The 25159-nt window shown below is 46.4% G+C and overlaps 31 non-coding genes across 31 annotated transcripts; all 31 read left to right on the forward strand.

The window, feature by feature from the left end:
- The first annotated feature begins 616 nt into the window (after positions 1-616).
- On the forward strand, positions 617-688 carry trnap-agg (transfer RNA proline (anticodon AGG)). The gene has a single exon. It is a non-coding gene; the product is annotated as a tRNA-Pro (tRNA).
- A 365-nt stretch (positions 689-1053) lies between these two features.
- trnap-agg (transfer RNA proline (anticodon AGG)) lies at positions 1054-1125 on the forward strand. Its single transcript has one exon. It is a non-coding gene; the product is annotated as a tRNA-Pro (tRNA).
- Positions 1126-1503: 378 nt separating this feature from the next.
- trnap-agg (transfer RNA proline (anticodon AGG)) lies at positions 1504-1575 on the forward strand. Its single transcript has one exon. It is a non-coding gene; the product is annotated as a tRNA-Pro (tRNA).
- Positions 1576-2821: 1246 nt separating this feature from the next.
- On the forward strand, positions 2822-2893 carry trnap-agg (transfer RNA proline (anticodon AGG)). The gene has a single exon. It is a non-coding gene; the product is annotated as a tRNA-Pro (tRNA).
- A 392-nt stretch (positions 2894-3285) lies between these two features.
- On the forward strand, positions 3286-3357 carry trnap-agg (transfer RNA proline (anticodon AGG)). The gene has a single exon. It is a non-coding gene; the product is annotated as a tRNA-Pro (tRNA).
- Positions 3358-3735: 378 nt separating this feature from the next.
- trnap-agg (transfer RNA proline (anticodon AGG)) lies at positions 3736-3807 on the forward strand. Its single transcript has one exon. It is a non-coding gene; the product is annotated as a tRNA-Pro (tRNA).
- A 350-nt stretch (positions 3808-4157) lies between these two features.
- trnap-agg (transfer RNA proline (anticodon AGG)) lies at positions 4158-4229 on the forward strand. The gene has a single exon. It is a non-coding gene; the product is annotated as a tRNA-Pro (tRNA).
- A 787-nt stretch (positions 4230-5016) lies between these two features.
- On the forward strand, positions 5017-5088 carry trnap-agg (transfer RNA proline (anticodon AGG)). The gene has a single exon. It is a non-coding gene; the product is annotated as a tRNA-Pro (tRNA).
- A 2112-nt stretch (positions 5089-7200) lies between these two features.
- trnap-agg (transfer RNA proline (anticodon AGG)) lies at positions 7201-7272 on the forward strand. Its single transcript has one exon. It is a non-coding gene; the product is annotated as a tRNA-Pro (tRNA).
- A 349-nt stretch (positions 7273-7621) lies between these two features.
- Positions 7622-7693, forward strand: trnap-ugg (transfer RNA proline (anticodon UGG)). Its single transcript has one exon. It is a non-coding gene; the product is annotated as a tRNA-Pro (tRNA).
- A 1619-nt stretch (positions 7694-9312) lies between these two features.
- trnap-agg (transfer RNA proline (anticodon AGG)) lies at positions 9313-9384 on the forward strand. The gene has a single exon. It is a non-coding gene; the product is annotated as a tRNA-Pro (tRNA).
- Positions 9385-10156: 772 nt separating this feature from the next.
- Positions 10157-10228, forward strand: trnap-ugg (transfer RNA proline (anticodon UGG)). Its single transcript has one exon. It is a non-coding gene; the product is annotated as a tRNA-Pro (tRNA).
- Positions 10229-10566: 338 nt separating this feature from the next.
- Positions 10567-10638, forward strand: trnap-agg (transfer RNA proline (anticodon AGG)). The gene has a single exon. It is a non-coding gene; the product is annotated as a tRNA-Pro (tRNA).
- A 350-nt stretch (positions 10639-10988) lies between these two features.
- trnap-ugg (transfer RNA proline (anticodon UGG)) lies at positions 10989-11060 on the forward strand. The gene has a single exon. It is a non-coding gene; the product is annotated as a tRNA-Pro (tRNA).
- Positions 11061-11884: 824 nt separating this feature from the next.
- Positions 11885-11956, forward strand: trnap-agg (transfer RNA proline (anticodon AGG)). Its single transcript has one exon. It is a non-coding gene; the product is annotated as a tRNA-Pro (tRNA).
- A 378-nt stretch (positions 11957-12334) lies between these two features.
- On the forward strand, positions 12335-12406 carry trnap-agg (transfer RNA proline (anticodon AGG)). The gene has a single exon. It is a non-coding gene; the product is annotated as a tRNA-Pro (tRNA).
- Positions 12407-13624: 1218 nt separating this feature from the next.
- On the forward strand, positions 13625-13696 carry trnap-ugg (transfer RNA proline (anticodon UGG)). Its single transcript has one exon. It is a non-coding gene; the product is annotated as a tRNA-Pro (tRNA).
- An 824-nt stretch (positions 13697-14520) lies between these two features.
- trnap-agg (transfer RNA proline (anticodon AGG)) lies at positions 14521-14592 on the forward strand. The gene has a single exon. It is a non-coding gene; the product is annotated as a tRNA-Pro (tRNA).
- A 378-nt stretch (positions 14593-14970) lies between these two features.
- Positions 14971-15042, forward strand: trnap-agg (transfer RNA proline (anticodon AGG)). Its single transcript has one exon. It is a non-coding gene; the product is annotated as a tRNA-Pro (tRNA).
- Positions 15043-16260: 1218 nt separating this feature from the next.
- On the forward strand, positions 16261-16332 carry trnap-agg (transfer RNA proline (anticodon AGG)). Its single transcript has one exon. It is a non-coding gene; the product is annotated as a tRNA-Pro (tRNA).
- Positions 16333-16697: 365 nt separating this feature from the next.
- trnap-agg (transfer RNA proline (anticodon AGG)) lies at positions 16698-16769 on the forward strand. Its single transcript has one exon. It is a non-coding gene; the product is annotated as a tRNA-Pro (tRNA).
- Positions 16770-18416: 1647 nt separating this feature from the next.
- trnap-ugg (transfer RNA proline (anticodon UGG)) lies at positions 18417-18488 on the forward strand. The gene has a single exon. It is a non-coding gene; the product is annotated as a tRNA-Pro (tRNA).
- A 338-nt stretch (positions 18489-18826) lies between these two features.
- trnap-agg (transfer RNA proline (anticodon AGG)) lies at positions 18827-18898 on the forward strand. Its single transcript has one exon. It is a non-coding gene; the product is annotated as a tRNA-Pro (tRNA).
- Positions 18899-19248: 350 nt separating this feature from the next.
- trnap-ugg (transfer RNA proline (anticodon UGG)) lies at positions 19249-19320 on the forward strand. Its single transcript has one exon. It is a non-coding gene; the product is annotated as a tRNA-Pro (tRNA).
- An 825-nt stretch (positions 19321-20145) lies between these two features.
- On the forward strand, positions 20146-20217 carry trnap-agg (transfer RNA proline (anticodon AGG)). Its single transcript has one exon. It is a non-coding gene; the product is annotated as a tRNA-Pro (tRNA).
- Positions 20218-20595: 378 nt separating this feature from the next.
- On the forward strand, positions 20596-20667 carry trnap-agg (transfer RNA proline (anticodon AGG)). Its single transcript has one exon. It is a non-coding gene; the product is annotated as a tRNA-Pro (tRNA).
- Positions 20668-21045: 378 nt separating this feature from the next.
- trnap-agg (transfer RNA proline (anticodon AGG)) lies at positions 21046-21117 on the forward strand. The gene has a single exon. It is a non-coding gene; the product is annotated as a tRNA-Pro (tRNA).
- Positions 21118-22335: 1218 nt separating this feature from the next.
- trnap-agg (transfer RNA proline (anticodon AGG)) lies at positions 22336-22407 on the forward strand. The gene has a single exon. It is a non-coding gene; the product is annotated as a tRNA-Pro (tRNA).
- Positions 22408-22772: 365 nt separating this feature from the next.
- trnap-agg (transfer RNA proline (anticodon AGG)) lies at positions 22773-22844 on the forward strand. Its single transcript has one exon. It is a non-coding gene; the product is annotated as a tRNA-Pro (tRNA).
- A 1647-nt stretch (positions 22845-24491) lies between these two features.
- On the forward strand, positions 24492-24563 carry trnap-ugg (transfer RNA proline (anticodon UGG)). The gene has a single exon. It is a non-coding gene; the product is annotated as a tRNA-Pro (tRNA).
- A 338-nt stretch (positions 24564-24901) lies between these two features.
- Positions 24902-24973, forward strand: trnap-agg (transfer RNA proline (anticodon AGG)). Its single transcript has one exon. It is a non-coding gene; the product is annotated as a tRNA-Pro (tRNA).
- The last annotated feature ends 186 nt before the right edge of the window (positions 24974-25159 follow it).

Consider the following 25159-nt stretch of genomic DNA (forward strand, 5'->3'; position numbering starts at 1 on the left):
AGGTGTTGAAAAGTTGTGTACCACGGACGGGCTGCACGTTTTTTGGAGTTCCAGACAATAATTACAAAGCCAGATCAAACACGGAAGACAAACAAGTCAAGGTCAAAAACACAGGTCGAATAATGCGGTCAAGCTAAATGCAGACGGGAAGAGCATTCACTGGAGGGGGAAATCCCAGATGTCCTGGTTTTTGTGGCTCGTTGGTCTAGGAGTATGATTCTCGCTTAGGGTGCGAGAGGTCCCGGGTTCAAATCACGGACGAGCCCTCAGCGCAGGAACACGACTGCTTCTATTCAGTTGTCTGACTAACTTTGGAACTTTTGTGAACCAAAGCAACCCTATCAAGGACTGGAATGTTCAAACACTTCATCTGTATGTTGATGGAAAGGTTGTTTATACAGGTTCTTCTCACAATGCCTCAGGATCTTGTAAGGCAGAGGTGTCGACCACAGACCTGCTGCACATTTTTTTGAGTTCCAGACAATAATTACAAAGCCAGATCAAACACGGAAGACGAGTCAAGGTCAAAAACACAGGTCGAATAATGCGGCCAAGCTAGATGAAGACGGTAATAGCATTCACTGGAGGGGGACATCCCAGATGTCTTGGTTTTCGTGGCTCGTTGGTCTAGGGGTATGATTCTTGCTTAGGGTGCGAGAGGTCCCGGGTTCAAATCCCGGACGAGCCCTCAGCGCAGGAACACGACTGCTTCTATTCAGTTGTCTGACTAACTTTGGAACTGTTGTGAACCAAAGCAACCCTATCAAGGACTGGAATGTTCAACCACTTCACCTGTATGTTGATGGAAAGGTTGTTTATACAGGTTCTTCTCACAATGCATCAGGATCTCGTAAGTCAGAGGTGTCGAAAAGTTGTGTACCACGGACGGGCTGCACATTTTTGGGAGTTCCAGACAATAATTACATAGCCAGGTCAAACATGGAAGACAAACAAGTCAAGGTCAAAAACACAGGTCGAATAATGCGGTCAAGCTAAATGCAGACGGAAATAGCATTCACTGAAGGGGGAAATCCCAAATGTCATGGTTTTTGTGGCTCGTTGGTCTAGGGGTATGATTCTCGCTTAGGGTGCGAGAGGTCCCGGGTTCAAATCCCGGACGAGCCCTCAGCATAGGAACACAACTGCTTCTATTCAGTTGTCTGACTAACTATGGAACTTTTGTGAACCGCAGCAACCCTATCAAAGAGTGGAATTTTCAAACACTTCATCTGCATGTTGATGGAAAGGTTGTTTAGACAGGTTCTTCTCACAATGCATCAGGATCTCGTAAGTCAGAGGTGTTGAAAAGTTGTGTACCACGGACGGGCTGCACGTTTTTTGGAGTTCCAGACAATAATTACAAAGCCAGATCAAACACGGAAGACAAACAAGTCAAGGTCAAAAACACAGGTCGAATAATGCGGTCGAATAATGCGGTCAAGCTAAATGCAGACGGAAATAGCATTCACTGAAGGGGGAAATCCCAAATGTCATGGTTTTTGTGGCTCGTTGGTCTAGGGGTATGATTCTCGCTTAGGGTGCGAGAGGTCCCGGGTTCAAATCCCGGGCGAGCCCTCAGCGCAGGAACACGACTGCTTCTATTCAGTTGTCTGACTAACTTTGGAACTATTGTGAACCTAAGCAACCCTATCAGGGAGTGGAATGTTCAAACACTTCATCTGCATGTTGATGGAAAGGTTGTTTAGACAGGTTCTTCTCACAATGCATCAGGATCTCGTAAGTCAGAGGTGTTGAAAAGTTGTGTACCACGGACGGGCTGCACGTTTTTTGGAGTTCCAGACAATAATTACAAAGCCAGATCAAACACGGAAGAAAAACAAGTCAAGGTCAAAAACACAGGTCGAATAATGCGGTCAAGCTAAATGCAGACGGGAAGAGCATTCACTGGAGGGGGAAATCCCAGATGTCATGGTTTTCGTGGCTCGTTGGCCTAGGAGTATGATTCTCGCTTAGGGTGCGAGAGGTCCCGGGTTCAAATCGCGGACGAGCCCTCAGCGCAGGAACACGGCTGCTTCTATTCAGTTGTCTGACTAACTTTGGAACTTTTGTGAATCAAAGCAACCCTATCAAGGACTGGAATGTTCAAACACTTCATTTGTATGTTGATGGAAAGGTTGTTTATACAGGTTCTTCTCACAATGCCTCAGGATCTTGTAAGTCAGAGGTGTCGACCACAGACCTGCTGCACATTTTTTTGAGTTCCAGACAATAATTACATAGCCAGATCAAACACGGAAGACGAGTCAAGGTCAAAAACACAGGTCGAATAATGCGGTCAAGCTAAATGCAGACGGGAAGAGCATTCACTGGAGGGGGAAATCCCAGATGTCATGGTTTTCGTGGCTCATTGGTCTAGGAGTATGATTCTCGCTTAGGGTGCGAGAGATCCCGGGTTCAAATCGCGGACGAGCCCTCAGCGCAGGAACACGACTGCTTCTATTCAGTTGTCTGACTAACTTTGGAACTGTTGTGAACCTAAGCAACCCTATCAGGGAGTGGAATGTTCAACCACTTCACCTGTATGTTGATGGAAAGGTTGTTTAGACAGGTTCTTCTCACAATGCATCAGGATCTCGTAAGTCAGAGGTGTTGAAAAGTTGTGTACCATGGACGGGCTGCACATTTTTTGGAGTTCCAGACAATAATTACAAAGCCAGATCAAACACGGAAGACGAGTCAAGGTCAAAAACACAGGTCGAATAATGCGGTCGAATAATGCGGTCGAATAATGCGGTCAAGCTAAATGCAGACGGAAATAGCATTCACTGAAGGGGGAAATCCCAAATCTCATGGCTTTTGTGGCTTGTTGGTCTAGGGGTATGATTCTCGCTTAGGGTGCGAGAGGTCCCGGGTTCAAATCCCGGACGAGCCCTCATCGCAGGAACATGACTGCTTCTATTCAGTTGTCTGACTAACTTTGGAACTGTTGTGAACCAAAGCAACCCTATCAAGGACTGGAATGTTCAACCACTTCACCTGTATGTTGATGGAAAGGTTGTTTATACAGGTTCTTCTCACAATGCATCAGGATCTCGTAAGTCAGAGGTGTCGAAAAGTTGTGTACCACGGACGGGCTGCACGTTTTTTTGGAGTTCCAGACAATAATTACAAAGCCAGATCAAACACGGAAGACAAACAAGTCAAGGTCAAAAACACAGGTCGAATAATGCGGTCGAATAATGCGGTCGAATAATGCGGTCAAGCTAAATGCCGAGGGAAATAGCATTCACTGAAGGGGGAAATCCCAAATGTCATGGCTTTTGTGGCTCGTTGGTCTAGGGGTATGGTTCTCGCTTAGGGTGCGAGAGGTCCCGGGTTCAAATCCCGGACGAGCCCTCATCGCAGGAACATGACTGCTTCTATTCAGTTGTCTGACTAACTTTGGAACTGTTGTGAACCAAAGCAACCCTATCAAGGACTGGAATGTTCAACCACTTCACCTGTATGTTGATGGAAAGGTTGTTTATACAGGTTCTTCTCACAATGCATCAGGATCTCGTAAGTCAGAGGTGTCGAAAAGTTGTGTACCACGGACGGGCTGCACATTTTTTGGAGTTCCAGACAATAATTACAAAGCCAGATCAAACATGGAAGACAAACAAGTCAAGGTCAAAAACACAGGTCGAATAATGCGGTCGAATAATGCGGTCAAGCTAAATGCAGACGGAAATAGCATTCACTGAAGGGGGAAATCCCAAATGTCATGGTTTTTGTGGCTCGTTGGTCTAGGGGTATGATTCTCGCTTAGGGTGCGAGAGGTCCCGGGTTCAAATCCCGGACGAGCCCTCAGCGCAGGAACACGACTGCTTCTATTCAGTTGTTTGACTAACTTTGGAACTGTTGTGAACCAAAGCAACCCTATCAAGGACTGGAATGTTCAACCACTTCACCTGTATGTTGATGGAAAGGTTGTTTATACAGGTTCTTCTCACAATGCATCCGGATCTTGTAAGGCAGAGGTGTTGACCACAGACCTGCTGCACATTTTTTTGAGTTCCAGACAATAATTACAAAGCCAGATCAAACACGGAAGACGAGTCAAGGTCAAAAACACAGGTCGAATAATGCGGCCAAGCTAGATGAAGACGGTAATAGCATTCACTGGAGGGGGACATCCCAGATGTCTTGGTTTTCGTGGCTCGTTGGTCTAGGGGTATGATTCTCGCTTAGGGTGCGAGAGGTCCCGGGTTCAAATCCCGGACGAGCCCTCAGCGCAGGAACACGACTGCTTCTATTCAGTTGTCTGACTAACTTTGGAACTGTTGTGAACCAAAGCAACCCTATCAAGGACTGGAATGTTCAACCACTTCACCTGTATGTTGATGGAAAGGTTGTTTATACAGGTTCTTCTCACGATGCATCAGGATCTCCTAAGTCAGAGGTGTTGAAAAGTTGTGTACCACGGACGGGCTGCACGTTTTTTGGAGTTCCAGACAATAATTACAAAGCCAGATCAAACACGGAAGACAAACAAGTCAAGGTCAAAAACACAGGTCGAATAATGCGGTCAAGCTAAATGCAGACGGGAAGAGCATTCACTGGAGGGGGAAATCCCAGATGTCATGGTTTTCGTGGCTCGTTGGTCTAGGAGTATGATTCTCGCTTAGGGTGCGAGAGGTCCCGGGTTCAAATCGCGGACGAGCCCTCAGCGCAGGAACACGACTGCTTCTATTCAGTTGTCTGACTAACTTTGGAGCTTTTGTGAACCAAAGCAACCCTATCAAGGACTGGAATGTTCAAACACTTCATCTGTATGTTGATGGAAAGGTTGTTTATACAGGTTCTTCTCACAATGCCTCAGGATCTTGTAAGGCAGAGGTGTCGACCACAGACCTGCTGCACATTTTTTTGAGTTCCAGACAATAATTACAAAGCCAGATCAAACACGGAAGACGAGTCAAGGTCAAAAACACAGGTCGAATAATGCGGCCAAGCTAGATGAAGACGGTAATAGCATTCACTGGAGGGGGACATCCCAGATGTCTTGGTTTTCGTGGCTCGTTGGTCTAGGGGTATGATTCTCGCTTAGGGTGCGAGAGGTCCCGGGTTCAAATCCCGGACGAGCCCTCAGCGCAGGAACACGACTGCTTCTATTCAGTTGTCTGACTAACTTTGGAACTGTTGTGAACCAAAGCAACCCTATCAAGGACTGGAATGTTCAACTACTTCACCTGTATGTTGATGGAAAGGTTGTTTATACAGGTTCTTCTCACAATGCATCAGGATCTCGTAAGTCAGAGGTGTTGAAAAGTTGTGTACCACGGACGGGCTGCACATTTTTGGGAGTTCCAGACAATAATTACAAAGCCAGGTCAAACATGGAAGACAAACAAGTCAAGGTCAAAAACACAGGTCGAATAATGCGGTCAAGCTAAATGCAGACGGAAATAGCATTCACTGAAGGGGGAAATCCAAATGTCATGGTTTTTGTGGCTCGTTGGTCTAGGGGTATGATTCTCCCTTAGGGTGCGAGAGGTCCCGGGTTCAAATCCCGGGCGAGCCCTCAGCATAGGAACACAACTGCTTCTATTCAGTTGTCTGACTAACTATGGAACTTTTGTGAACCGCAGCAACCCTATCAAAGAGTGGAATTTTCAAACACTTCATCTGCATGTTGATGGAAAGGTTGTTTAGACAGGTTCTTCTCACAATGCATCAGGATCTCGTAAGTCAGAGGTGTTGAAAAGTTGTGTACCACGGACGGGCTGCACGTTTTTTGGAGTTCCAGACAATAATTACAAAGCCAGATCAAACACGGAAGACAAACAAGTCAAGGTCAAAAACACAGGTCGAATAATGCGGTCGAATAATGCGGTCAAGCTAAATGCAGACGGAAATAGCATTCACTGAAGGGGGAAATCCCAAATGTCATGGTTTTTGTGGCTCGTTGGTCTAGGGGTATGATTCTGGCTTAGGGTGCGAGAGGTCCCGGGTTCAAATCCCGGGCGAGCCCTCAGCGCAGGAACACGACTGCTTCTATTCAGTTGTCTGACTAACTTTGGAACTATTGTGAACCTAAGCAACCCTATCAGGGAGTGGAATGTTCAAACACTTCATCTGCATGTTGATGGAAAGGTTGTTTAGACAGGTTCTTCTCACAATGCATCAGGATCTCGTAAGTCAGAGGTGTTGAAAAGTTGTGTACCACGGACGGGCTGCACGTTTTTTGGAGTTCCAGACAATAATTACAAAGCCAGATCAAACACGGAAGAAAAACAAGTCAAGGTCAAAAACACAGGTCGAATAATGCGGTCAAGCTAAATGCAGACGGGAAGAGCATTCACTAGAGGGGGAAATCCCAGATGTCGTGGATTTCGTGGCTCGTTGGCCTAGGAGTATGATTCTCGCTTAGGGTGCGACAGGTCCCGGGTTCAAATCGCGGACGAGCCCTCAGCGCAGGAACACGGCTGCTTCTATTCAGTTGTCTGACTAACTTTGGAACTTTTGTGAATCAAAGCAACCCTATCAAGGACTGGAATGTTCAAACACTTCATCTGTATGTTGATGGAAAGGTTGTTTATACAGGTTCTTCTCACAATGCCTCAGGATCTTGTAAGGCAGAGGTGTCGACCACAGACCTGCTGCACATTTTTTTGAGTTCCAGACAATAATTACAAAGCCAGATCAAACACGGAAGACGAGTCAAGGTCAAAAACACAGGTCGAATAATGCGGTCAAGCTAAATGCAGACGGGAAGAGCATTCACTGGAGGGGGAAATCCCAGATGTCATGGTTTTCGTGGCTCATTGGTCTAGGAGTATGATTCTCGCTTTGGGTGCGAGAGGTCCCGGGTTCAAATCCCGGACTAGCCCTCAGCGCAGGAACACGACTGCTTCTATTCAGTTGTCTGACTAACTTTGGAACTGTTGTGAACCTAAGCAACCCTATCAGGGAGTGGAATGTTCAAACGCTTCACCTGCATGTTGATGGAAAGGTTGTTTAGACAGGTTCTTCTCACAATGCATCAGGATCTCGTAAGTCAGAGGTGTTGGAAAGTTGTGTACCACGGACGGGCTGCACATTTTTTTTGGAGTTCCAGACAATAATTACAAAGCCAGATCAAACACGGAAGACAAACAAGTCAAGGTCAAAAACACAGGTCAAATAATGCGGTCAAGCTAAATGCAGACGGGAAGAGCATTCACTGGGGGGGGGAATCCCAAATGTCATGGTTTTTGTGGCTCGTTGGTCTAGGGGTATGATTCTCGCTTAGGGTGCGAGAGGTCCCGGGTTCAAATCCCGGACGAGCCCTCAGCGCAGGAACACGACTGCTTCTATTCAGTTGTCTGACTAACTTTGGAACTGTTGTGAACCACAGCAACCCTATCAAGGGCTGGAATGTTCAACCACTTCACCTGTATGTTGATGGAAAGGTTGTTTATACAGGTTCTTCTCACAATGCATCAGGATCTTGTAAGGCAGAGGTGTTGACCACAGACCTGCTGCACATTTTTTGAGTTCCAGACAATAATTACAAAGCCAGATCAAACACGGAAGACGAGTCAAGGTCAAAAACACAGGTCGAATAATGCGGCCAAGCTAGATGAAGACGGTAATAGCATTCACTGGAGGGGAACATCCCAGATGTCTTGGTTTTCGTGGCTCGTTGGTCTAGGGGTATGATTCTCGCTTTGGGTGCGAGAGGTCCCGGGTTCAAATCCCGGACGAGCCCTCAGCGCAGGAACACGACTGCTTCTATTCAGTTGTCTGACTAACTTTGGAACTGTTGTGAACCTAAGCAACCCTATCAGGGAGTGGATCCTGATGCATCTTCTCACAATGCATCAGGATCTCGGAAGTCAGAGGTGTTGAAAAGTTGTGTACCACGGACGGGCTGCACGTTTTTTGGAGTTCCAGACAATAATTACAAAGCCAGATCAAACACGGAAGACAAACAAGTCAAGGTCAAAAACACAGGTCGAATAATGCGGTCAAGCTAAATGCAGACGGGAAGAGCATTCACTGGAGGGGGAAATCCCAGATGTCATGGTTTTCGTGGCTCATTGGTCTAGGAGTATGATTCTCGCTTTGGGTGCGAGAGGTCCCGGGTTCAAATCCCGGACTAGCCCTCAGCGCAGGAACACGACTGCTTCTATTCAGTTGTCTGACTAACTTTGGAACTGTTGTGAACCTAAGCAACCCTATCAGGGAGTGGATCCTGATGCATCTTCTCACAATGCATCAGGATCTCGTAAGTCAGAGGTGTTGAAAAGTTGTGTACCACGGACGGGCTGCACGTTTTTTGGAGTTCCAGACAATAATTACAAAGCCAGATCAAACACGGAAGACAAACAAGTCAAGGTCAAAAACACAGGTCGAATAATGCGGTCAAGCTAAATGCAGACGGGAAGAGCATTCACTGGAGGGGGAAATCCCAGATGTCATGGTTTTTGTGGCTCGTTGGTCTAGGAGTATGATTCTCGCTTAGGGTGCGAGAGGTCCCTGGTTCAACTCACGGACGAGCCCTCAGCGCAGGAACACGACTGCTTCTATTCAGTTGTCTGACTAACTTTGGAGCTGTTGTGAACCTAAGCAACCCTATCAGGGAGTGGAATGTTCAAACACTTCATCTGCATGTTGATGGAAAGGTTGTTTAGACAGGTTCTTCTCACAATGCATCAGGATCTCGTAAGTCAGAGGTGTTGAAAAGTTGTGTACCATGGACGGGCTGCACATTTTTTGGAGTTCCAGACAATAATTACAAAGCCAGATCAAACACGGAAGACGAGTCAAGGTCAAAAACACAGGTCGAATAATGCGGTCGAATAATGCGGTCAAGCTAAATGCAGACGGAAATAGCATTCACTGAAGGGGGAAATCCCAGATGTCATGGTTTTCGTGGCTCGTTGGTCTAGGAGTATGATTCTCGCTTAGGGTGCGAGAGGTCCCGGGTTCAAATCGCGGACGAGCCCTCAGCGCAGGAACACGACTGCTTCTATTCAGTTATCTGACTAACTTTGGAACTTTTGTGAATCAAAGCAATCCTATCAGGGAGTGGAATGTTCAAACACTTCACCTGCATGTTGATGGAAAGGTTGTTTAGACAGGTTCTTCTCACAATGCATCAGGATCTCGTAAGTCAGAGGTGTTGAAAAGTTGTGTACCACGGACGGGCTGCACGTTTTTTTGGAGTTCCAGACAATAATTACAAAGCCAGATCAAACACGGAAGACAAACAAGTCAAGGTCAAAAACACAGGTCGAATAATGCGGTCGAATAATGCGGTCAAGCTAAATGCCGACGGAAATAGCATTCACTGAAGGGGGAAATCCCAAATCTCATGGCTTTTGTGGCTCGTTGGTCTAGGGGTATGATTCTCGCTTAGGGTGCGAGAGGTCCCGGGTTCAAATCCCGGACGAGCCCTCATCGCAGGAACATGACTGCTTCTATTCAGTTGTCTGACTAACTTTGGAACTGTTGTGAACCAAAGCAACCCTATCAAGGACTGGAATGTTCAACCACTTCACCTGTATGTTGATGGAAAGGTTGTTTATACAGGTTCTTCTCACAATGCATCAGGATCTTGTAAGGCAGAGGTGTTGACCACAGACCTGCTGCACATTTTTTTGAGTTCCAGACAATAATTACAAAGCCAGATCAAACACGGAAGACGAGTCAAGGTCAAAAACACAGGTCGAATAATGCGGTCAAGCTAAATGCAGACGGAAAGAGCATTCACTGGAGGGGGAAATCCCAGATGTCATGGTTTTCGTGGCTCGTTGGTCTAGGAGTATGATTCTCGCTTAGGGTGCGAGAGGTCCCGGGTTCAAATCACGGACGAGCCCTCAGCGCAGGAACACGACTGCTTCTATTCAGTTGTCTGACTAACTTTGGAGCTGTTGTGAACCTAAGCAACCCTATTAGGGTGTGGAATGTTCAAACACTTCATCTGCATGTTGATGGAAAGGTTGTTTATACAGGTTCTTCTCACAATGCATCAGGATCTTGTAAGGCAGAGGTGTTGACCACAGACCTGCTGCACATTTTTTTGAGTTCCAGACAATAATTACAAAGCCAGATCAAACACGGAAGACGAGTCAAGGTCAAAAACACAGGTCGAATAATGCGGCCAAGCTAGATGAAGACGGTAATAGCATTCACTGGAGGGGGACATCCCAGATGTCTTGGTTTTCGTGGCTCGTTGGTCTAGGGGTATGATTCTCGCTTTGGGTGCGAGAGGTCCGGGGTTCAAATCCCGGACGAGCCCTCAGCGCAGGAACACGACTGCTTCTATTCAGTTGTCTGACTAACTTTGGAACTGTTGTGAACCTAAGCAACACTATCAGGGAGTGGATCCTGATGCATCTTCTCACAATGCATCAGGATCTTGTAAGTCAGAGGTGTTGAAAAGTTGTGTACCACGGACGGGCTGCACGTTTTTTGGAGTTCCAGACAATAATTACAAAGCCAGATCAAACATGGAAGACAAACAAGTCAAGGTCAAAAACACAGGTCGAATAATGCGGTCGAATAATGCGGTCAAGCTAAATGCAGACGGAAATAGCATTCACTGAAGGGGGAAATCCCAAATGTCATGGTTTTTGTGGCTCGTTGGTCTAGGGGTATGATTCTCGCTTAGGGTGCGAGAGGTCCCGGGTTCAAATCCCGGACGAGCCCTCAGCGCAGGAACACGACTGCTTCTATTCAGTTGTTTGACTAACTTTGGAACTGTTGTGAACCAAAGCAACCCTATCAAGGACTGGAATGTTCAACCACTTCACCTGTATGTTGATGGAAAGGTTGTTTATACAGGTTCTTCTCACAATGCATCAGGATCTTGTAAGGCAGAGGTGTTGACCACAGACCTGCTGCACATTTTTTTGAGTTCCAGACAATAATTACAAAGCCAGATCAAACACGGAAGACGAGTCAAGGTCAAAAACACAGGTCGAATAATGCGGTCAAGCTAAATGAAGACGGTAATAGCATTCACTGGAGGGGGACATCCCAGATGTCTTGGTTTTCGTGGCTCGTTGGTCTAGGGGTATGATTCTCGCTTTGGGTGCGAGAGGTCCCGGGTTCAAATCCCGGACGAGCCCTCAGCGCAGGAACACGACTGCTTCTATTCAGTTGTCTGACTAACTTTGGAACTGTTGTGAACCTAAGCAACCCTATCAGGGAGTGGAATGTTCAAACACTTCATCTGCATGTTGATGGAAAGGTTGTTTAGACAGGTTCTTCTCACAATGCATCAGGATCTCGTAAGTCAGAGGTGTTGAAAAGTTGTGTATCATGGACGGGCTGCACATTTTTGGGAGTTCCAGACAATAATTACAAAGCCAGATCAAACACGGAAGACGAGTCAAGGTCAAAAACACAGGTCGAATAATGCGGTCGAATAATGCGGTCAAGCTAAATGCAGACGGAAATAGCATTCACTGAAGGGGGAAATCCCAGATGTCATGGTTTTCGTGGCTCGTTGGTCTAGGAGTATGATTCTCGCTTAGGGTGCGAGAGGTCCCGGGTTCAAATCGCGGACGAGCCCTCAGCGCAGGAACACGACTGCTTCTATTCAGTTATCTGACTAACTTTGGAACTTTTGTGAATCAAAGCAATCCTATCAGGGAGTGGAATGTTCAACCACTTCACCTGTATGTTGATGGAAAGGTTGTTTATACAGGTTCTTCTCACAATGCATCAGGATCTCGTAAGTCAGAGGTGTCGAAAAGTTGTGTACCACGGACGGGCTGCACATTTTTTGGAGTTCCAGACAATAATTACAAAGCCAGATCAAACATGGAAGACAAACAAGTCAAGGTCAAAAACACAGGTCGAATAATGCGGTCGAATAATGCGGTCAAGCTAAATGCAGACGGAAATAGCATTCACTGAAGGGGGAAATCCCAAATGTCATGGTTTTTGTGGCTCGTTGGTCTAGGGGTATGATTCTCGCTTAGGGTGCGAGAGGTCCCGGGTTCAAATCCCGGACGAGCCCTCAGCGCAGGAACACGACTGCTTCTATTCAGTTGTTTGACTAACTTTGGAACTGTTGTGAACCAAAGCAACCCTATCAAGGACTGGAATGTTCAACCACTTCACCTGTATGTTGATGGAAAGGTTGTTTATACAGGTTCTTCTCACAATGCATCAGGATCTCGTAAGTCAGAGGTGTCGAAAAGTTGTGTACCACGGACGGGCTGCACATTTTTTGGAGTTCCAGACAATAATTACAAAGCCAGATCAAACATGGAAGACAAACAAGTCAAGGTCAAAAACACAGGTCGAATAATGCGGTCGAATAATGCGGTCAAGCTAAATGCAGACGGAAATAGCATTCACTGAAGGGGGAAATCCCAAATGTCATGGTTTTTGTGGCTCGTTGGTCTAGGGGTATGATTCTCGCTTAGGGTGCGAGAGGTCCCGGGTTCAAATCCCGGACGAGCCCTCAGCGCAGGAACACGACTGCTTCTATTCAGTTGTTTGACTAACTTTGGAACTGTTGTGAACCAAAGCAACCCTATCAAGGACTGGAATGTTCAACCACTTCACCTGTATGTTGATGGAAAGGTTGTTTATACAGGTTCTTCTCACAATGCATCAGGATCTTGTAAGGCAGAGGTGTTGACCACAGACCTGCTGCACATTTTTTTGAGTTCCAGACAATAATTACAAAGCCAGATCAAACACGGAAGACGAGTCAAGGTCAAAAACACAGGTCGAATAATGCGGTCAAGCTAAATGCAGACGGAAAGAGCATTCACTGGAGGGGGAAATCCCAGATGTCATGGTTTTCGTGGCTCGTTGGTCTAGGAGTATGATTCTCGCTTAGGGTGCGAGAGGTCCCGGGTTCAAATCACGGACGAGCCCTCAGCGCAGGAACACGACTGCTTCTATTCAGTTGTCTGACTAACTTTGGAGCTGTTGTGAACCTAAGCAACCCTATCAGGGAGTGGAATGTTCAAACACTTCATCTGCATGTTGATGGAAAGGTTGTTTAGACAGGTTCTTCTCACAATGCATCAGGATCTCGTAAGTCAGAGGTGTTGAAAAGTTGTGTACCATGGACGGGCTGCACATTTTTTGGAGTTCCAGACAATAATTACAAAGCCAGATCAAACACGGAAGACGAGTCAAGGTCAAAAACACAGGTCGAATAATGCGGTCGAATAATGCGGTCAAGCTAAATGCAGACGGAAATAGCATTCACTGAAGGGGGAAATCCCAAATGTCATGGTTTTTGTGGCTCGTTGGTCTAGGGGTATGATTCTAGCTTAGGGTGCGAGAGGTCCCGGGTTCAAATCCCGGACGAGCCCTCAGCGCAGGAACACGACTGCTTCTATTCAGTTGTCTGACTAACTTTGGAACTTTTGTGAACCAAAGCAACCCTATCAAGGACTGGAATGTTCAAACACTTCATCTGTATGTTGATGGAAAGGTTGTTTATACAGGTTCTTCTCACAATGCATCAGGATCTTGTAAGGCAGAGGTGTTGACCACAGACCTGCTGCACATTTTTTTGAGTTCCAGACAATAATTACAAAGCCAGATCAAACACGGAAGACGAGTCAAGGTCAAAAACACAGGTCGAATAATGCGGTCAAGCTAAATGAAGACGGTAATAGCATTCACTGGAGGGGGACATCCCAGATGTCTTGGTTTTCGTGGCTCGTTGGTCTAGGGGTATGATTCTCGCTTTGGGTGCGAGAGGTCCCGGGTTCAAATCCCGGACGAGCCCTCAGCGCAGGAACACGACTGCTTCTATTCAGTTGTCCGACTAACTTTGGAACTGTTGTGAACCTAAGCAACCCTATCAGGGAGTGGAATGTTCAAACACTTCATCTGCATGTTGATGGAAAGGTTGTTTAGACAGGTTCTTCTCACAATGCATCAGGATCTCGTAAGTCAGAGGTGTTGAAAAGTTGTGTATCATGGACGGGCTGCACATTTTTTGGAGTTCCAGACAATAATTACAAAGCCAGATCAAACACGGAAGACGAGTCAAGGTCAAAAACACAGGTCGAATAATGCGGTCGAATAATGCGGTCAAGCTAAATGCAGACGGAAATAGCATTCACTGAAGGGGGAAATCCCAGATGTCATGGTTTTCGTGGCTCGTTGGTCTAGGAGTATGATTCTCGCTTAGGGTGCGAGAGGTCCCGGGTTCAAATCGCGGACGAGCCCTCAGCGCAGGAACACGACTGCTTCTATTCAGTTATCTGACTAACTTTGGAACTTTTGTGAATCAAAGCAATCCTATCAGGGAGTGGAATGTTCAACCACTTCACCTGTATGTTGATGGAAAGGTTGTTTATACAGGTTCTTCTCACAATGCATCAGGATCTCGTAAGTCAGAGGTGTCGAAAAGTTGTGTACCACGGACGGGCTGCACATTTTTTGGAGTTCCAGACAATAATTACAAAGCCAGATCAAACATGGAAGACAAACAAGTCAAGGTCAAAAACACAGGTCGAATAATGCGGTCGAATAATGCGGTCAAGCTAAATGCAGACGGAAATAGCATTCACTGAAGGGGGAAATCCCAAATGTCATGGTTTTTGTGGCTCGTTGGTCTAGGGGTATGATTCTCGCTTAGGGTGCGAGAGGTCCCGGGTTCAAATCCCGGACGAGCCCTCAGCGCAGGAACACGACTGCTTCTATTCAGTTGTTTGACTAACTTTGGAACTGTTGTGAACCAAAGCAACCCTATCAAGGACTGGAATGTTCAACCACTTCACCTGTATGTTGATGGAAAGGTTGTTTATACAGGTTCTTCTCACAATGCATCAGGATCTCGTAAGTCAGAGGTGTCGAAAAGTTGTGTACCACGGACGGGCTGCACATTTTTTGGAGTTCCAGACAATAATTACAAAGCCAGATCAAACATGGAAGACAAACAAGTCAAGGTCAAAAACACAGGTCGAATAATGCGGTCGAATAATGCGGTCAAGCTAAATGCAGACGGAAATAGCATTCACTGAAGGGGGAAATCCCAAATGTCATGGTTTTTGTGGCTCGTTGGTCTAGGGGTATGATTCTCGCTTAGGGTGCGAGAGGTCCCGGGTTCAAATCCCGGACGAGCCCTCAGCGCAGGAACACGACTGCTTCTATTCAGTTGTTTGACTAACTTTGGAACTGTTGTGAACCAAAGCAACCCTATCAAGGACTGGAATGTTCAACCACTTCACCTGTATGTTGATGGAAAGGTTGTTTATACAGGTTCTTCTCACAATGCATCAGGATCTTGTAAGGCAGAGGTGTTGACCACAGACCTGCTGCACATTTTTTTGAGTTCCAGACAATAATTACAAAGCCAGATCAAACACGGAAGACGAGTCAAGGTCAAAAACACAGGTCGAATAATGCGGTCAAGCTAAATGCAGACGGAAAGAGCATTCACTGGAGGGGGAAATCCCAGATGTCATGGTTTTCGTGGCTCGTTGGTCTAGGAGTATGATTCTCGCTTAGGGTGCGAGAGGTCCCGGGTTCAAATCACGGACGAGCCCTCAGCGCAGGAACACGACTGCTTCTATTCAGTTGTCTGACTAACTTTGGAGCTGTTGTGAACCTAAGCAACCCTATCAGGGAGTGGAATGTTCAAACACTTCATCTGCATGTTGATGGAAAGGTTGTTTAGACAGGTTCTTCTCACAATGCATCAGGATCTCGTAAGTCAGAGGTGTTGAAAAGTTGTGTACCATGGACGGGCTGCACATTTTTTGGAGTTCCAGACAATAATTACAAAGCCAGATCAAACACGGAAGACGAGTCAAGGTCAAAAACACAGGTCGAATAATGCGGTCGAATAATGCGGTCAAGCTAAATGCAGACGGAAATAGCATTCACTGAAGGGGGAAATCCCAAATGTCATGGTTTTTGTGGCTCGTTGGTCTAGGGGTATGATTCTAGCTTAGGGTGCGAGAGGTCCCGGGTTCAAATCCCGGACGAGCCCTCAGCGCAGGAACACGACTGCTTCTATTCAGTTGTCTGACTAACTTTGGAACTTTTGTGAACCAAAGCAACCCTATCAAGGACTGGAATGTTCAAACACTTCATCTGTATGTTGATGGAAAGGTTGTTTATACAGGTTCTTCTCACAATGCCTCAGGATCTTGTAAGGCAGAGGTGTCGACCACAGACCTGCTGCACATTTTTTTGAGTTCCAGACAATAATTACAAAGCCAGATCAAACACGGAAGACGAGTCAAGGTCAAAAACACAGGTCGAATAATGCGGCCAAGCTAGATGAAGACGGTAATAGCATTCACTGGAGGGGGACATCCCAGATGTCTTGGTTTTCGTGGCTCGTTGGTCTAGGGGTATGATTCTCGCTTAGGGTGCGAGAGGTCCCGGGTTCAAATCCCGGACGAGCCCTCAGCGCAGGAACACGATTGCTTCTATTCAGTTGTCTGACTAACTTTGGAACTGTTGTGAACCAAAGCAACCCTATCAAGGACTGGAATGTTCAACCACTTCACCTGTATGTTGATGGAAAGGTTGTTTATACAGGTTCTTCTCACAATGCATCAGGATCTCGTAAGTCAGAGGTGTTGAAAAGTTGTGTACCACGGACGGGCTGCACATTTTTGGGAGTTCCAGACAATAATTACAAAGCCAGGTCAAACACGGAAGACAAACAAGTCAAGGTCAAAAACACAGGTCGAATAATGCGGTCAAGCTAAATGCAGACGGAAATAGCATTCACTGAAGGGGGAAATCCCAAATGTCATGGTTTTTGTGGCTCGTTGGTCTAGGGGTATGATTCTCGCTTAGGGTGCGAGAGGTCCCGGGTTCAAATCCCGGGCGAGCCCTCAGCGCAGGAACACGACTGCTTCTATTCAGTTGTCTGACTAACTTTGGAACTATTGTGAACCTAAGCAACCCTATCAGGGAGTGGAATGTTCAAACACTTCATCAGCATGTTGATGGAAAGGTTGTTTAGACAGGTTCTTCTCACAATGCATCAGGATCTCGTAAGTCAGAGGTGTTGAAAAGTTGTGTACCACGGACGGGCTGCACGTTTTTTGGAGTTCCAGACAATAATTACAAAGCCAGATCAAACACGGAAGAAAAACAAGTCAAGGTCAAAAACACAGGTCGAATAATGCGGTCAAGCTAAATGCAGACGGGAAGAGCATTCACTGGAGGGGGAAATCCCAGATGTCGTGGATTTCGTGGCTCGTTGGCCTAGGAGTATGATTCTCGCTTAGGGTGCGACAGGTCCCGGGTTCAAATCGCGGACGAGCCCTCAGCGCAGGAACACGGCTGCTTCTATTCAGTTGTCTGACTAACTTTGGAACTTTTGTGAATCAAAGCAACCCTATCAAGGACTGGAATGTTCAAACACTTCATCTGTATGTTGATGGAAAGGTTGTTTATACAGGTTCTTCTCACAATGCCTCAGGATCTTGTAAGGCAGAGGTGTCGACCACAGACCTGCTGCACATTTTTTTGAGTTCCAGACAATAATTACAAAGCCAGATCAAACACGGAAGACGAGTCAAGGTCAAAAACACAGGTCGAATAATGCGGTCAAGCTAAATGCAGACAGGAAGAGCATTCACTGGAGGGGGAAATCCCAGATGTCATGGTTTTCGTGGCTCATTGGTCTAGGAGTATGATTCTCGCTTTGGGTGTGAGAGGTCCCGGGTTCAAATCCCGGACTAGCCCTCAGCGCAGGAACACGACTGCTTCTATTCAGTTGTCTGACTAACTTTGGAACTGTTGTGAACCTAAGCAACCCTATCAGGGAGTGGAATGTTCAAACGCTTCACCTGCATGTTGATGGAAAGGTTGTTTAGACAGGTTCTTCTCACAATGCATCAGGATCTCGTAAGTCAGAGGTGTTGGAAAGTTGTGTACCACGGACGGGCTGCACATTTTTTTGGAGTTCCAGACAATAATTACAAAGCCAGATCAAACACGGAAGACAAACAAGTCAAGGTCAAAAACACAGGTCAAATAATGCGGTCAAGCTAAATGCAGACGGGAAGAGCATTCACTGGGGGGGGGAATCCCAAATGTCATGGTTTTTGTGGCTCGTTGGTCTAGGGGTATGATTCTCGCTTAGGGTGCGATAGGTCCCGGGTTCAAATCCCGGACAAGCCCTCAGCGCAGGAACACGACTGCTTCTATTCAGTTGTCTGACTAACTTTGGAACTGTTGTGAACCACAGCAACCCTATCAAGGGCTGGAATGTTCAACCACTTCATCTGTATGTTGATGGAAAGGTTGTTTATACAGGTTCTTCTCACAATGCATCAGGATCTTGTAAGGCAGAGGTGTTGACCACAGACCTGCTGCACATTTTTTTGAGTTCCAGACAATAATTACAAAGCCAGATCAAACACGGAAGACGAGTCAAGGTCAAAAACACAGGTCGAATAATGCGGCCAAGCTAGATGAAGACGGTAATAGCATTCACTGGAGGGGGACATCCCAGATGTCTTGGTTTTCGTGGCTCGTTGGTCTAGGGGTATGATTCTCGCTTTGGGTGCGAGAGGTCCCGGGTTCAAATCCCGGACGAGCCCTCAGCGCAGGAACACGACTGCTTCTATTCAGTTGTCTGACTAACTTTGGAACTGTTGTGAACCTAAGCAACCCTATCAGGGAGTGGATCCTGATGCATCTTCTCACAATGCATCAGGATCTCGTAAGTCAGAGGTGTTGAAAAGTTGTGTACCACGGACGGGCTGCACGTTTTTTGGAGTTCCAGACAATAATTACAAAGCCAGATCAAACATGGAAGACAAACAAGTCAAGGTCAAAAACACAGGTCGAATAATGCGGTCGAATAATGCGGTCAAGCTAAATGCAGACGGAAATAGCATTCACTGAAGGGGGAAATCCCAAATGTCATGGTTTTTGTGGCTCGTTGGTCTAGGGGTATGATTCTCGCTTAGGGTGCGAGAGGTCCCGGGTTCAAATCCCGGACGAGCCCTCAGCGCAGGAACACGACTGCTTCTATTCAGTTGTTTGACTAACTTTGGAACTGTTGTGAACCAAAGCAACCCTATCAAGGACTGGAATGTTCAACCACTTCACCTGTATGTTGATGGAAAGGTTGTTTATACAGGTTCTTCTCACAATGCATCAGGATCTTGTAAGGCAGAGGTGTTGACCACAGACCTGCTGCACATTTTTTTGAGTTCCAGACAATAATTACAAAGCCAGATCAAACACGGAAGACGAGTCAAGGTCAAAAACACAGGTCGAATAATGCGGTCAAGCTAAATGAAGACGGTAATAGCATTCACTGGAGGGGGACATCCCAGATGTCTTGGTTTTCGTGGCTCGTTGGTCTAGGGGTATGATTCTCGCTTTGGGTGCGAGAGGTCCCGGGTTCAAATCCCGGACGAGCCCTCAGCGCAGGAACACGACTGCTTCTATTCAGTTGTCTGACTAACTTTGGAACTGTTGTGAACCTAAGCAACCCTATCAGGGAGTGGAATGTTCAAACACTTCATCTGCATGTTGATGGAAAGGTTGTTTAGACAGGTTCTTCTCACAATGCATCAGGATCTCGTAAGTCAGAGGTGTTGAAAAGTTGTGTATCATGGACGGGCTGCACATTTTTTGGAGTTCCAGACAATAATTACAAAGCCAGATCAAACACGGAAGACGAGTCAAGGTCAAAAACACAGGTCGAATAATGCGGTCGAATAATGCGGTCAAGCTAAATGCAGACGGAAATAGCATTCACTGAAGGGGGAAATCCCAGATGTCATGGTTTTCGTGGCTCGTTGGTCTAGGGGTATGATTCTCGCTTAGGGTGCGAGAGGTCCCGGGTTCAAATCGCGGACGAGCCCTCAGCGCAGGAACACGACTGCTTCTATTCAGTTATCTGACTAACTTTGGAACTTTTGTGAATCAAAGCAATCCTATCAGGGAGTGGAATGTTCAAACACTTCACCTGCATGTTGATGGAAAGGTTGTTTAGACAGGTTCTTCTCACAATGCATCAGGATCTCGTAAGTCAGAGGTGTTGAAAAGTTGTGTACCACGGACGGGCTGCACGTTTTTTTGGAGTTCCAGACAATAATTACAAAGCCAGATCAAACATGGAAGACAAACAAGTCAAGGTCAAAAACACAGGTCGAATAATGCGGTCGAATAATGCGGTCAAGCTAAATGCCGACGGAAATAGCATTCACTGAAGGGGGAAATCCCAAATGTCATGGCTTTTGTGGCTCGTTGGTCTAGGGGTATGATTCTCGCTTAGGGTGCGAGAGGTCCCGGGTTCAAATCCCGGACGAGCCCTCATCGCAGGAACATGACTGCTTCTATTCAGTTGTCTGACTAACTTTGGAACTGTTGTGAACCAAAGCAACCCTATCAAGGACTGGAATGTTCAACCACTTCACCTGTATGTTGATGGAAAGGTTGTTTATACAGGTTCTTCTCACAATGCATCAGGATCTCGTAAGTCAGAGGTGTCGAAAAGTTGTGTACCACGGACGGGCTGCACATTTTTTGGAGTTCCAGACAATAATTACAAAGCCAGATCAAACATGGAAGACAAACAAGTCAAGGTCAAAAACACAGGTCGAATAATGCGGTCGAATAATGCGGTCAAGCTAAATGCAGACGGAAATAGCATTCACTGAAGGGGGAAATCCCAAATGTCATGGTTTTTGTGGCTCGTTGGTCTAGGGGTATGATTCTCGCTTAGGGTGCGAGAGGTCCCGGGTTCAAATCCCGGACGAGCCCTCAGCGCAGGAACACGACTGCTTCTATTCAGTTGTTTGACTAACTTTGGAACTGTTGTGAACCAAAGCAACCCTATCAAGGACTGGAATGTTCAACCACTTCACCTGTATGTTGATGGAAAGGTTGTTTATACAGGTTCTTCTCACAATGCATCAGGATCTCGTAAGTCAGAGGTGTCGAAAAGTTGTGTACCACGGACGGGCTGCACATTTTTTGGAGTTCCAGACAATAATTACAAAGCCAGATCAAACATGGAAGACAAACAAGTCAAGGTCAAAAACACAGGTCGAATAATGCGTTCGAATAATGCGGTCAAGCTAAATGCAGACGGAAATAGCATTCACTGAAGGGGGAAATCCCAAATGTCATGGTTTTTGTGGCTCGTTGGTCTAGGGGTATGATTCTCGCTTAGGGTGCGAGAGGTCCCGGGTTCAAATCCCGGACGAGCCCTCAGTGCAGGAACACGACTGCTTCTATTCAGTTGTTTGACTAACTTTGGAACTGTTGTGAACCAAAGCAACCCTATCAAGGACTGGAATGTTCAACCACTTCACCTGTATGTTGATGGAAAGGTTGTTTATACAGGTTCTTCTCACAATGCATCAGGATCTTGTAAGGCAGAGGTGTTGACCACAGACCTGCTGCACATTTTTTTGAGTTCCAGACAATAATTACAAAGCCAGATCAAACACGGAAGACGAGTCAAGGTCAAAAACACAGGTCGAATAATGCGGTCAAGCTAAATGCAGACGGAAAGAGCATTCACTGGAGGGGGAAATCCCAGATGTCATGGTTTTCGTGGCTCGTTGGTCTAGGAGTATGATTCTCGCTTAGGGTGCGAGAGGTCCCGGGTTCAAATCACGGACGAGCCCTCAGCGCAGGAACACGACTGCTTCTATTCAGTTGTCTGACTAACTTTGGAGCTGTTGTGAACCTAAGCAACCCTATCAGGGAGTGGAATGTTCAAACACTTCATCTGCATGTTGATGGAAAGGTTGTTTAGACAGGTTCTTCTCACAATGCATCAGGATCTCGTAAGTCAGAGGTGTTGAAAAGTTGTGTACCATGGACGGGCTGCACATTTTTTGGAGTTCCAGACAATAATTACAAAGCCAGATCAAACACGGAAGACGAGTCAAGGTCAAAAACACAGGTCGAATAATGCGGTCGAATAATGCGGTCAAGCTAAATGCAGACGGAAATAGCATTCACTGAAGGGGGAAATCCCAAATGTCATGGTTTTTGTGGCTCGTTGGTCTAGGGGTATGATTCTAGCTTAGGGTGCGAGAGGTCCCGGGTTCAAATCCCGGACGAGCCCTCAGCGCAGGAACACGACTGCTTCTATTCAGTTGTCTGACTAACTTTGGAACTTTTGTGAACCAAAGCAACCCTATCAAGGACTGGAATGTTCAAACACTTCATCTGTATGTTGATGGAAAGGTTGTTTATACAGGTTCTTCTCACAATGCCTCAGGATCTTGTAAGGCAGAGGTGTCGACCACAGACCTGCTGCACATTTTTTTGAGTTCCAGACAATAATTACAAAGCCAGATCAAACACGGAAGACGAGTCAAGGTCAAAAACACAGGTCGAATAATGCGGCCAAGCTAGATGAAGACGGTAATAGCATTCACTGGAGGGGGACATCCCAGATGTCTTGGTTTTCGTGGCTCGTTGGTCTAGGGGTATGATTCTCGCTTAGGGTGCGAGAGGTCCCGGGTTCAAATCCCGGACGAGCCCTCAGCGCAGGAACACGATTGCTTCTATTCAGTTGTCTGACTAACTTTGGAACTGTTGTGAACCAAAGCAACCCTATCAAGGACTGGAATGTTCAACCACTTCACCTGTATGTTGATGGAAAGGTTGTTTATACAGGTTCTTCTCACAATGCATCAGGATCTCGTAAGTCAGAGGTGTTGAAAAGTTGTGTACCACGGACGGGCTGCACATTTTTGGGAGTTCCAGACAATAATTACAAAGCCAGGTCAAACACGGAAGACAAACAAGTCAAGGTCAAAAACACAGGTCGAATAATGCGGTCAAGCTAAATGCAGACGGAAATAGCATTCACTGAAGGGGGAAATCCCAAATGTCATGGTTTTTGTGGCTCGTTGGTCTAGGGGTATGATTCTCGCTTAGGGTGCGAGAGGTCCCGGGTTCAAATCCCGGGCGAGCCCTCAGCGCAGGAACACGACTGCTTCTATTCAGTTGTCTGACTAACTTTGGAACTATTGTGAACCTAAGCAACCCTATCAGGGAGTGGAATGTTCAAACACTTCATCAGCATGTTGATGGAAAGGTTGTTTAGACAGGTTCTTCTCACAATGCATCAGGATCTCGTAAGTCAGAGGTGTTGAAAAGTTGTGTACCACGGACGGGCTGCACGTTTTTTGGAGTTCCAGACAATAATTACAAAGCCAGATCAAACACGGAAGAAAAACAAGTCAAGGTCAAAAACACAGGTCGAATAATGCGGTCAAGCTAAATGCAGACGGGAAGAGCATTCACTGGAGGGGGAAATCCCAGATGTCGTGGATTTCGTGGCTCGTTGGCCTAGGAGTATGATTCTCGCTTAGGGTGCGACAGGTCCCGGGTTCAAATCGCGGACGAGCCCTCAGCGCAGGAACACGGCTGCTTCTATTCAGTTGTCTGACTAACTTTGGAACTTTTGTGAATCAAAGCAACCCTATCAAGGACTGGAATGTTCAAACACTTCATCTGTATGTTGATGGAAAGGTTGTTTATACAGGTTCTTCTCACAATGCCTCAGGATCTTGTAAGGCAGAGGTGTCGACCACAGACCTGCTGCACATTTTTTTGAGTTCCAGACAATAATTACAAAGCCAGATCAAACACGGAAGACGAGTCAAGGTCAAAAACACAGGTCGAATAATGCGGTCAAGCTAAATGCAGACAGGAAGAGCATTCACTGGAGGGGGAAATCCCAGATGTCATGGTTTTCGTGGCTCATTGGTCTAGGAGTATGATTCTCGCTTTGGGTGTGAGAGGTCCCGGGTTCAAATCCCGGACTAGCCCTCAGCGCAGGAACACGACTGCTTCTATTCAGTTGTCTGACTAACTTTGGAACTGTTGTGAACCTAAGCAACCCTATCAGGGAGTGGAATGTTCAAACGCTTCACCTGCATGTTGATGGAAAGGTTGTTTAGACAGGTTCTTCTCACAATGCATCAGGATCTCGTAAGTCAGAGGTGTTGGAAAGTTGTGTACCACGGACGGGCTGCACATTTTTTTGGAGTTCCAGACAATAATTACAAAGCCAGATCAAACACGGAAGACAAACAAGTCAAGGTCAAAAACACAGGTCAAATAATGCGGTCAAGCTAAATGCAGACGGGAAGAGCATTCACTGGGGGGGGGAATCCCAAATGTCATGGTTTTTGTGGCTCGTTGGTCTAGGGGTATGATTCTCGCTTAGGGTGCGATAGGTCCCGGGTTCAAATCCCGGACAAGCCCTCAGCGCAGGAACACGACTGCTTCTATTCAGTTGTCTGACTAACTTTGGAACTGTTGTGAACCACAGCAACCCTATCAAGGGCTGGAATGTTCAACCACTTCATCTGTATGTTGATGGAAAGGTTGTTTATACAGGTTCTTCTCACAATGCATCAGGATCTTGTAAGGCAGAGGTGTTGACCACAGACCTGCTGCACATTTTTTTGAGTTCCAGACAATAATTACAAAGCCAGATCAAACACGGAAGACGAGTCAAGGTCAAAAACACAGGTCGAATAATGCGGCCAAGCTAGATGAAGACGGTAATAGCATTCACTGGAGGGGGACATCCCAGATGTCTTGGTTTTCGTGGCTCGTTGGTCTAGGGGTATGATTCTCGCTTTGGGTGCGAGAGGTCCCGGGTTCAAATCCCGGACGAGCCCTCAGCGCAGGAACACGACTGCTTCTATTCAGTTGTCTGACTAACTTCGGAACTGTTGTGAACCTAAGCAACCCTATCAGGGAGTGGATCCTGATGCATCTTCTCACAATGCATCAGGATCTCGTAAGTCAGAGGTGTTGAAAAGTTGTGTACCACGGACGGGCTGCACGTTTTTTGGAGTTCCAGACAATAATTACAAAGCCAGATCAAACATGGAAGACAAACAAGTCAAGGTCAAAAACACAGGTCGAATAATGCGGTCGAATAATGCGGTCAAGCTAAATGCAGACGGAAATAGCATTCACTGAAGGGGGAAATCCCAAATGTCATGGTTTTTGTGGCTCGTTGGTCTAGGGGTATGATTCTCGCTTAGGGTGCGAGAGGTCCCGGGTTCAAATCCCGGACGAGCCCTCAGCGCAGGAACACGACTGCTTCTATTCAGTTGTTTGACTAACTTTGGAACTGTTGTGAACCAAAGCAACCCTATCAAGGACTGGAATGTTCAACCACTTCACCTGTATGTTGATGGAAAGGTTGTTTATACAGGTTCTTCTCACAATGCATCAGGATCTTGTAAGGCAGAGGTGTTGACCACAG

Source organism: Scomber japonicus, chromosome 10 (genome assembly GCF_027409825.1).
Source record: "Scomber japonicus isolate fScoJap1 chromosome 10, fScoJap1.pri, whole genome shotgun sequence".
In the NCBI taxonomy this organism is placed as follows: Eukaryota; Metazoa; Chordata; class Actinopteri; order Scombriformes; family Scombridae; genus Scomber; species Scomber japonicus.